This window comes from Pipistrellus hanaki (genome assembly GCF_964339955.1).
Source record: "Pipistrellus hanaki genome assembly, chromosome: 5".
Taxonomy (NCBI): Eukaryota; Metazoa; Chordata; class Mammalia; order Chiroptera; family Vespertilionidae; genus Pipistrellus; species Pipistrellus hanaki.
Genome location: NC_140507.1, coordinates 76,407,944 through 76,416,767, shown reverse-complemented (window position 1 = coordinate 76,416,767; position 8,824 = coordinate 76,407,944). Strand labels below are relative to the sequence as shown.

Below are 8,824 nucleotides of genomic sequence, written 5' to 3'. Positions count from 1 at the left end.
ATCACTGGCCTAACTGGGCTGACCCTCCAGCAGCCTTGGGCTAATGATGCTGGTCCCTCCGGTGGTGAAGAGTCCTCACTGAGGGCACATCCGGGTAACACCCACCCAGGAGGCCCACTTTGCTTTTGCCATTGTCTGCAACACTCTTCTGACTTTCCATATTTTCTGTCTGTTGTTAACAACTCCCCAAATTTAAGAACCCTTCACCCCCAACACTCTATGTTACATGACCTGTAGCTCATATGCTTTTGAAAACCTCTATTCACTGATGATGCCCCAATTTTTATTCCCATCATCTGAGTTCGCATCTCCACTGAGTGTCTATAGACATCCAAACTACCTGTCCAAAGGAGGGCTCCTAAACATGATCCTACATAATAAAAGTGCAATATGCAAATTTACCCAATGGCCAAACAGCAGAATGACCATCCAGGACCACACTATGACACCCATTGATGCCAGGCCAGCCAGGTGGATGCGATGCGATTGCTTGGAGGCCCCAGCCATTGCCCCATGATCGCCCCACAGACGGAGGCCCAGGCCACCAACCAGCTGGCTGCAGGAGGAGGGGGGAAGGGCAAGGGGAGAGGGTCCTGAGTGCTGGCAGCCTGAGGGAAACCCAGGTCCCAGGTGCCAGAGGGAAGTTTGGGAAAGGAAGGCCTACTCTTGCACAAATTTCATGCATCGGGCCCTCGTAATTAATAAATAGATAAACAAATAAACAAACCAAGCAGGGCTCTTTTATATATATATATATATTTTTTATTGATTTTTATTTTTTTTTTTTTATTTTTTTTTTTTTACAGAGAGGAAGAGAGAAGAGCTAGAAACATCGATGAGAGAGAAACTTCGGTCAGCTGCCTCCTGCACACCCCCTACTGGGGATGTGCTGGCAACCAAGGTACATGCCCCCGACCGGAATCGAACCCGGGACCCCTCAGTCCACAGGTCGACGCTCCATCCACTGAGCCAAACTGTCATCCAATCCAGGCTTGCCCCTTCCATCTTCCCCTTCTCAAGTAATAGCAGATCAAACCTTCCAGGAGTTCCAATAAAAACTTCAGGATGAACCCTGAGCTCTCACTGTCTCTCGCTCCCTACAGCAAATGCTGGCTGCCTTGTTTTCAAAATCTAGCTAGCATCAACTGCTTCACATTCCCCTCCTCCTGGTCCAGACACCACCATCATAACTGCAGTCATCTCCTCATTGTTCCAACTCGGTCCTTGACTCCTTATGCTGTATACCTGTAGGCATTTTCCAACAAATGATTTCAACAATTCACCATTATGTAAGTTGTCTGCTGTATGTTTTTTGAAAATGCAGCATATTAAGTAAAGAAAGCCCCTTTCAATGCCTAGTTCACCTTGTATTCCAAAGAAATGTCCTTAGTTTGATGGTTATGGAACCACTTATCCACATCTGTTTGGTGCTCTGCCACATGGTGGAGGTAAAGCATAAAGCATTCACCATGGCTCTCAGACACTGGTGTTCATGCAGCTAATTCCTTTTAATCTCATTTTGTTTGTCACTTATCCTCTCCAATGGCCATGAGTGCTTTTAACAATATCAGTTGCAAAGTTCTTATCTTTAAATTCGGTATTGAAAGAAAACCGGTCCTCTGGTTTTCCATCAGGAATCTTGTGCCTTCTGAACCAGTCCACAGCAGCTTCCAGGTAGCCAGGTTTCAGCCCCTTGATATCATTAACACCATTATAATTTGCTGCATCAGGATCACCCACATTAATGGCAATCACGCCCTAACTGGTTTGGCTCAGTGGATAGAGCGTCGGTCTGTGGACTGAAAGGTCCCAGGTTCGATTCCGGTCATAGGGCATGTAGCTCGGTTGCGGGCACATCCCCAGTAGGGGGTGTTGCAGGAGGCAGCTGGTCGATGCTTCTCTATCCTCAATGTTTCTAACTCTCTATCCCTTTCCCTTCCTCTCTGTAAAAAATCAACAAAATATATTTTTTAAAATGGCACTCACTCTCCAGTCAATTTCCCTTTAGTCAATCATAGCCAATATGCTCAGACCTTTCACCCCGATCTCTTTGCCTCTTGCACATACTTTGCTTCCAGTTTCACAGGCGTCGATTGGGTCATGGTTACCTTACAGCCAGTAAGTATTTGTCCTTGTGTCCTGGGTCTTCCCGAGTCTCAAGGATAGCACCATCGTTGCAGATATATCCTTTACAAGGGAACAGAGTTTAAAAATAACAGTTTTCCTTTGTTTACATCTTGTTTAACTGGGTTTAAAGGGTCTTTTTTTAAAAAAATATATATTTTATTGATTTTACACAGAGAGGAATTGAAAGGGATAGAGAGTTAGAAACATTGATGAGAGAGAATCATCGACCAGCTGCCTCCTGCACACCTCCTACTGGGGATGTGCCCGCAACCAAGGTACATGCCCTTGACTGAAATCGACCTTTTAGTCCCCAGGCCGACATTCTATCCACTGAGCCAAACTGGTTTCGGTAAAAAATATATATTTTATTAATTTTTTACAGAGGGGAAGGAAGAGGGAGAGTTAGAAACATTGATGATAGAGAAACATCAATCAGCTGCCTCCTGCACACCTCCTACTGGGGATGTGCCTGCAACCAAGGTACATGCCCTTGACGGGAATCGAACCTGGGAGCTTTGAGTCTGCAGGCCAATGCTCTATCCACTGAGCCAAACCGGTGAAGGCAAATATATTTTATTGATTTTAGAGAGGAAGGGAGAGGGAGAGAGAGATAGAAACATCAATGATGAGAGAGAATCATTGATTGGCTGCCACCTACTGGGGGCCAAGCCCACAATCCGGGCATGTGTCCTTTACTGGAATTGAACCTGGGATCTTTTAGTCTGTAGACTGACACTAACACTGAGACAAACCAGCCAGGGCTTGAACATCTTTTCAGATGTTGGTGCCATTTTCCAACATCTTTCATTACGCAGCTTAGGTGATTTGGCAGCAGAATTCAACCTGGCCAAGCTGCTGAGCATATAAATAATTTATTTTTAGCCCTAACCTGGAAGAGTCCCAGGTTTCTGTATTAAAAATTCAGAAAGTATTGCCGAAACCAGTTTGGCTCAGTGGATAGAGCACCAGCCTGCGGATTGAAAGGTCCCAGGTTCGATTCTGGTCAAGGGCATGTACCTTGGTTGGGGGCACATCCCCAGTGGGGAGTGTGCAGGAGGCAGCTGGTCAATGTTCCTCTCTCATCGATGTTTTTAGCTCTCTATCCGCCTCTCTTCCTCTCTGTAAAAAATTAATAAAATATATTAAATAAAAAAAAAGAATCGCCAAAACCTGTTTGGCTCAGCGGTAGAGCGTCGGTCTGTGGACTGAAGGGTCCCAGGTTCGATTCCGGTCAGGGGCATGTACATTGGTTGCGGGCACATCCCTGGTGGAGGGTGTGCAAGAGGCAGCTGGTTGATGTTTCTCTCTCATCGACGTTTCTAGCTCTCTATCTCTCTTTCTTCCTCTCTGTAAAAAATCAATAAAAATATATTTAAAAAAAAAAAAGAATCAAGGAAGAAAAAAAAAATTCAGAAAGTATGAAAGGCAAACTCCCTCCCACCTCATCCCACACCCACCCACTTTCCATCTCTGCCTTTCCTAGTAACATGTTTTATTACACTCCTGTCTTTCCAGAATTTCCTCATGCAAATTGAAGCAAATAGGAAGCTAAATACTTACCTCTTTTTCACACAAAAGGCTTGCTAATTACACTGGCAGGTTGCATCTTGCTGTTGGTCTATAATTTGGAGACCATCCTGTCAGAACATAGTCTCTTTGTTCTTTTTTTTTTTTAATATTTTTTTTATTAATTTCAGAGATGAAGGAAGAGGGAGAGAGATATAGATATAAATGATGAGAGAGAATCATTGATTGGCTGCCCCCGGCATGCTCCCCACTGGGGATCAAGCCCGCAACCTGGGCATGTACCCTTGGGTGGAATCAAACCCGGAACCCTTCAGTCTGCAGGCTGATGCTCTATCTACTGAGCCAAGCCAGCCAGGGCTTCCTGTAATTTTTTTTAAATTTCTTTATTGATTAAAGTATCATATATTTGTCCTCATCCCCCCCCCCATTCCCATCCCAAACCCCTCCCTATGCATGCCCCTCCCCCCTCCATGAAATTCTTAATGTGCATTTCTCTTATTCCCAGTGAGGTTTGGGTTCCCGGTGAAGTTTGGCATCCATTCTTCATTCCCACCCTTTTAAAAAATATATTTTAAACTTGATTTTTAGAGAGAGAGAGGGAGAGGGAATGAGAGAAACACTGACATGAGATAGCTGCCTCCTGAACACCCCCTACCAGGGATGGAGCCCGAAACCCATCAAACGGACAATCTTTTGTGCATGGGACAAAGCCCAACCACCTGAGCCACACTGGCCAGGGCCACTCCTATCGTCTTGAAAGCCTGTCTTCCTAATGCGTTTTTGGTCTCATTCTCCTAATTTTCAAAAGTTATTTTTAGTTCATACAAATAATAATAATACGATGATGAGCCAAAGCCGGTTTTGCTCAGTGGATAGAGTGTCGGTCTGCAGTCTGAGGGGTCCCAGGTTAGATTCCGGTCAAGGGCATGTACATTGGTTGCGGGTACATCCCTGGTAGGGGGTGTGCAGGAGGCAGCTGGTCAATGTTTCTCTCTCATCGATGTTTCTAGCTCTCTATCTCTCTCCCTTCTTCTCTGTAAAAAAGTCAATAAAAAATATATTTTAGCCGAAACCGGTTTGGCTCAATGGATAGAGCGTTGGCTTGGGGACTGAAAGGTCCCGGGTTCGATTCCGGTCAGGGGCATGTACCTTGGTTGCGGGCATATCCCCAGTAGGGGGTGTGCAAGAGGCAGCTGATCAATGACTCTCTCTCATTGATGTTTCTAACTCTCTATCTCTCTCCCTTCCTCTCTGTACAAAATCAATAAAATATATATATATATTTTTAAAAACCACCATTTGCCCACCATCCAGAACTGAAATATCATTGCTGACATGTACATATAAGGAACTGTTTGACATTGAAATTGGGTCTCAAAAGAACTGGTGGTCCAAAAAGAAGCTCACTACAGACTGATTCATGTGTCTTTCAGCATAACAATTATTGCTTGCCTCATTTTTGATTCTTATATTTCCAGTAGGACATGATCTCACTCATCTAGGGGAAATGGTGAACAACGTAGACTGATGAACAAGAACAGACCCAGAGATAAGGAACCATGGGTCAGACTGTTGGACCTCAAAGGGAGGATGGGGAAAAAAGGGAGAGTTCAACCAAAGGACTTACGTGCACACATAAGAGCCTAACCAGTGGTCAAGAACAATAGAGGGGTGGGGGCATGAGGGGGGGGTGGGGGATTGGAGACAAATATGTGATACCTTAATCAATCAATAAATTTTATATATATATATATATATATATATATATATATATATATATATATATATTTAAATCAACAAAATATATTTTAAAAAATAATACAATGATGATTAACCTCCAACACTAATGGAGCAGGTGTCAGTGTGTGCAGGTGTCTGGTAAGCTCTACCCTGTCATTTCATCATTTGACCTCAGTACAGTGAGGTGGGCATTATTTTCATCCCCATTTTATGAATAAAGAAAATGAGGCAGAGTCATTTACTGGCTTGTTCACATGGCTAATAATCAAGAAATAGGAATTGAAATCCAGTCCTGTGTGAGCCTGTGAAGTCACCCTCTTCTACAACTTCTTTCTCTGTAGAAGAAGGTAGTATTAGGGACTATAGAACAGAGAAGGGGTGCAAAGGATACAGCCAGGACAACCTGAGAGGGAGGGTTCAGGGTCTGACACTCAGAAGTCGGGAGACTTTAGTCTGGTGATTGGCACTTGAATTTGTTTCTCCTCCTCCTCCTCCTCCTCCTCCTCCTCCTCCTCCTTCTCCTCCTCCTCATTCTTTTTCTTCGAGATTGTTTCTTAATCTTTAAATGGGGACAGAGACCTGGACAGTTTTGCTCGGTAGATAGAGTGTTGCTCTGCAGACTGAAGGGTCTTGATTTCAATTCCAGTCAAGATCATGTACCTCGATTGCAGGCCTGGTTGGGGAATGTGTGGGAAGTGACCAATTGATGAGTCTCTCTCATTGATGATTCTCTCTGTCTTTCCCCCTCCCTTCCACTCCCTCTAAAAATCAATGGAAAAATATCCTTGATATGAGCCTAACCAGTGGTCAAGGACAATAGGGGGGTGGGGGCATGAGTGGGGTGGGGGTGGGGGATTGGAATGAGGGGTTGAGGACAAATATGTGATACCTTAATCAATAAAGAAATTAATTTTTAAAAATATCCTTAGATGAGGTTTAAGGAAGAAAGGAAGGGTAGAGGGGTCATTATGAAGTAAGTACGGCTTGGCACACAGTAAATGCCTAAATATATGCATGAATATATATGCAATTAATATTATGGAGCACTCACTCTGTGTCAGACACTGTCCTCACTGCTGGCAGCATAGCAGTGAACAGACAAAAATTCGTGCTCTGATGTGGGGGCCTGAAGCTGCGGGGATCTCCCTTTTCCATGTCCCTCATGGAAAGAGAGATGAACAAACCGGTTCTAAGTGGAGGTGCCCAGGGATTGAGAAATATTAGAAATAGAGAAGACACAGAAATAGATTTCAAGCTGAGAGCTGGGAGGGCTGACCTCCTCGGCTGGAGAGACAGACTGACCACCTCCTGAGCCACGCAGCACATCTATTTATACTCCAACCCAACAAGGGGTTTCACAGGAAAACAAGGAGCCTGGGAGATCCCAGGTTCCACCCACTCCTTCCTCCTGAACAAACACATTAGTCAGGAACTAAGAACATCTCCGCACTCCCAGGGCGGGAGTGCAACTGACATGATTCTGCCAATATCCCAGGCCCAGTCAACAACAATCTATAGAATGTCCAGGTGTCTTTCCATTTGGCCCTCTACACTCTGACCCAGCTGGTATTGCTCAATGGTTGAGCATCGACCTATGAACCAGGAAGTCATGGTTCAAAAATAAAAATTATCCTATATAATAAAAGGCTAATATGCAAATAGATCGAAAGATGGAACAATGGAAACAACTAAACTGGCTACTGTGATATGTGCTGACCACTAGGGGGCGTGTGCAGAACATGGTGGGTGTGGGCCATGGCAGGATGGTGGAGCAGGTGAGTGGGGGCTCCAGACCACGGCAGGGTGCTGATTGCTGTCATTAGGGCGAGCCTTTGGTAGTTACTAAAAACTGTTTGCTCCTGTGCCAGTCCACCCAGCATTTGCACCTGCAGCTGGTGCTGGAGCCCCTGCTCACACCACTGCTGGTCCTGATCACTGGTGCCATCAGTGGGTGCAAGGGGCAGCTGCTGGCCTGATTGCCCTGGACGACTTCTCCAACTCCTGCTCCTGAGGGGCAATCAGGGCAGCAGCTGCCACTCGCAGCCACTGATGGCACCGGTCCCAATCACTCTGCGCCATCAGCGAGTGCAAGTGAGGCCATCAGCAGGAGCAGGGTTACTGGCAGACAGGGGACTGGGGGCTGTGGCAGGAGGAGCCAGGCAGGGGCACAGAGGATGGGCTGAGACCCACCTCTGTGCTTACCACAGCCTTGCAGCCCACAGTTCCTGATTCATGCACTGGGCCCCTAGTGTGTGTGTGTGTGTGTGTGTGTGTGTGTGTGTGTGTGTGTATGTGTATATATATATATATATATATATATATATATATATATATATATATATACTGCATGCCCAGAAGAGACAAACAAAAAAATTATTAATGCATATCATGTCTTAGCATGTCTTAGGTGGTGAAGAATGCTGAAGAATAGAGAGCAGGAAAAAGGAGTTGGAAGGTGAATTTAAATAGGGTTGGCCTGGCCAGCATGGCTCAGTGTTTAAACATCGACCTATGAAGAAATTCACGGTCAGGGCAATGCCCGAGTTTGGAACTCAATCCCCAGTAGAAGGTGTGCAGGAGGCAGCTAATCAATGGTTCTCTCTCATCATTGATGTTCCTATCTCTCTCTCCCTCCCTCTCTGAAATCAATAAAAAATAATTTTTATTTTTTTAAATTTCTTTATTAAGGTATTACATGTGTCTTTATTCCCCTATTACCCCCCCCCCCCCGTTGTCTGTGTCCATTGGTTAGGCTTATATGCATGCATATAAGTCCTTTGGTTGATCTCTCCCCTTACCCCCACACTCTCTTACCTTCCTTTAGGTTTGACATTCTGATTGATGTTTCTCTGTCTCTGGATCTATTTATCAGCTTATGTTGTTCCTTATTTTCCATAAATGAGTGAGATCATATGATATTTATCTTTCTCCATCCATGTTGTTGCAAATGGTAAGAATTTTTTAGTGCAGCACAGTATTCCATCGTGTAGATGTACCATAGGTGTTTTTTTTCTTCTTTTTTCATACAGTTTTTTAATCCACTCCTCTGCTGATGGGCACTTAGGCTATTTCCAAATCTTAGCAATGGTGAATTATGTTGCTATGAACATAGGGGTGCATTTATCCTTTCTGATTCGTGTTTCTAGTTTCTTGGGATATATTCCTAGAAGTGTGATAATATTTTTATATATTTACCTTAACTAGAATCGAACCCAGGATACTCTAACCAGTAAGCAAACCAGATATGGCAATACAAATAATTTAAAAAATTTCTTAAGATAAAAAATAGGATGGTCAGGATCAGACTCACTGGAATGGTGACATTTGAGATAAGGCCTGAAGGACATGAGTGAGGATCCATGATGGGAACTGAAAGCATTTCATGCAGTGGAAATAATGAGCAAAGTTCCTGAGGTGGGAATGTGCCTGG

General features: G+C 44.4%; 1 pseudogene across 1 annotated transcript; it reads right to left on the bottom strand.

The window, feature by feature from the left end:
- Nucleotides 1-1,355: 1,355 nt before the first annotated feature.
- LOC311622588 (inorganic pyrophosphatase-like) lies at nt 1,356-3,595 on the bottom strand (annotated as a pseudogene). The gene is made up of 3 exons: nt 3,589-3,595; nt 1,987-2,260; nt 1,356-1,755 (listed from the first exon to the last, which is right to left on the bottom strand). The product of its transcript is annotated as an inorganic pyrophosphatase-like (transcript).
- Nucleotides 3,596-8,824: the final 5,229 nt, after the last annotated feature.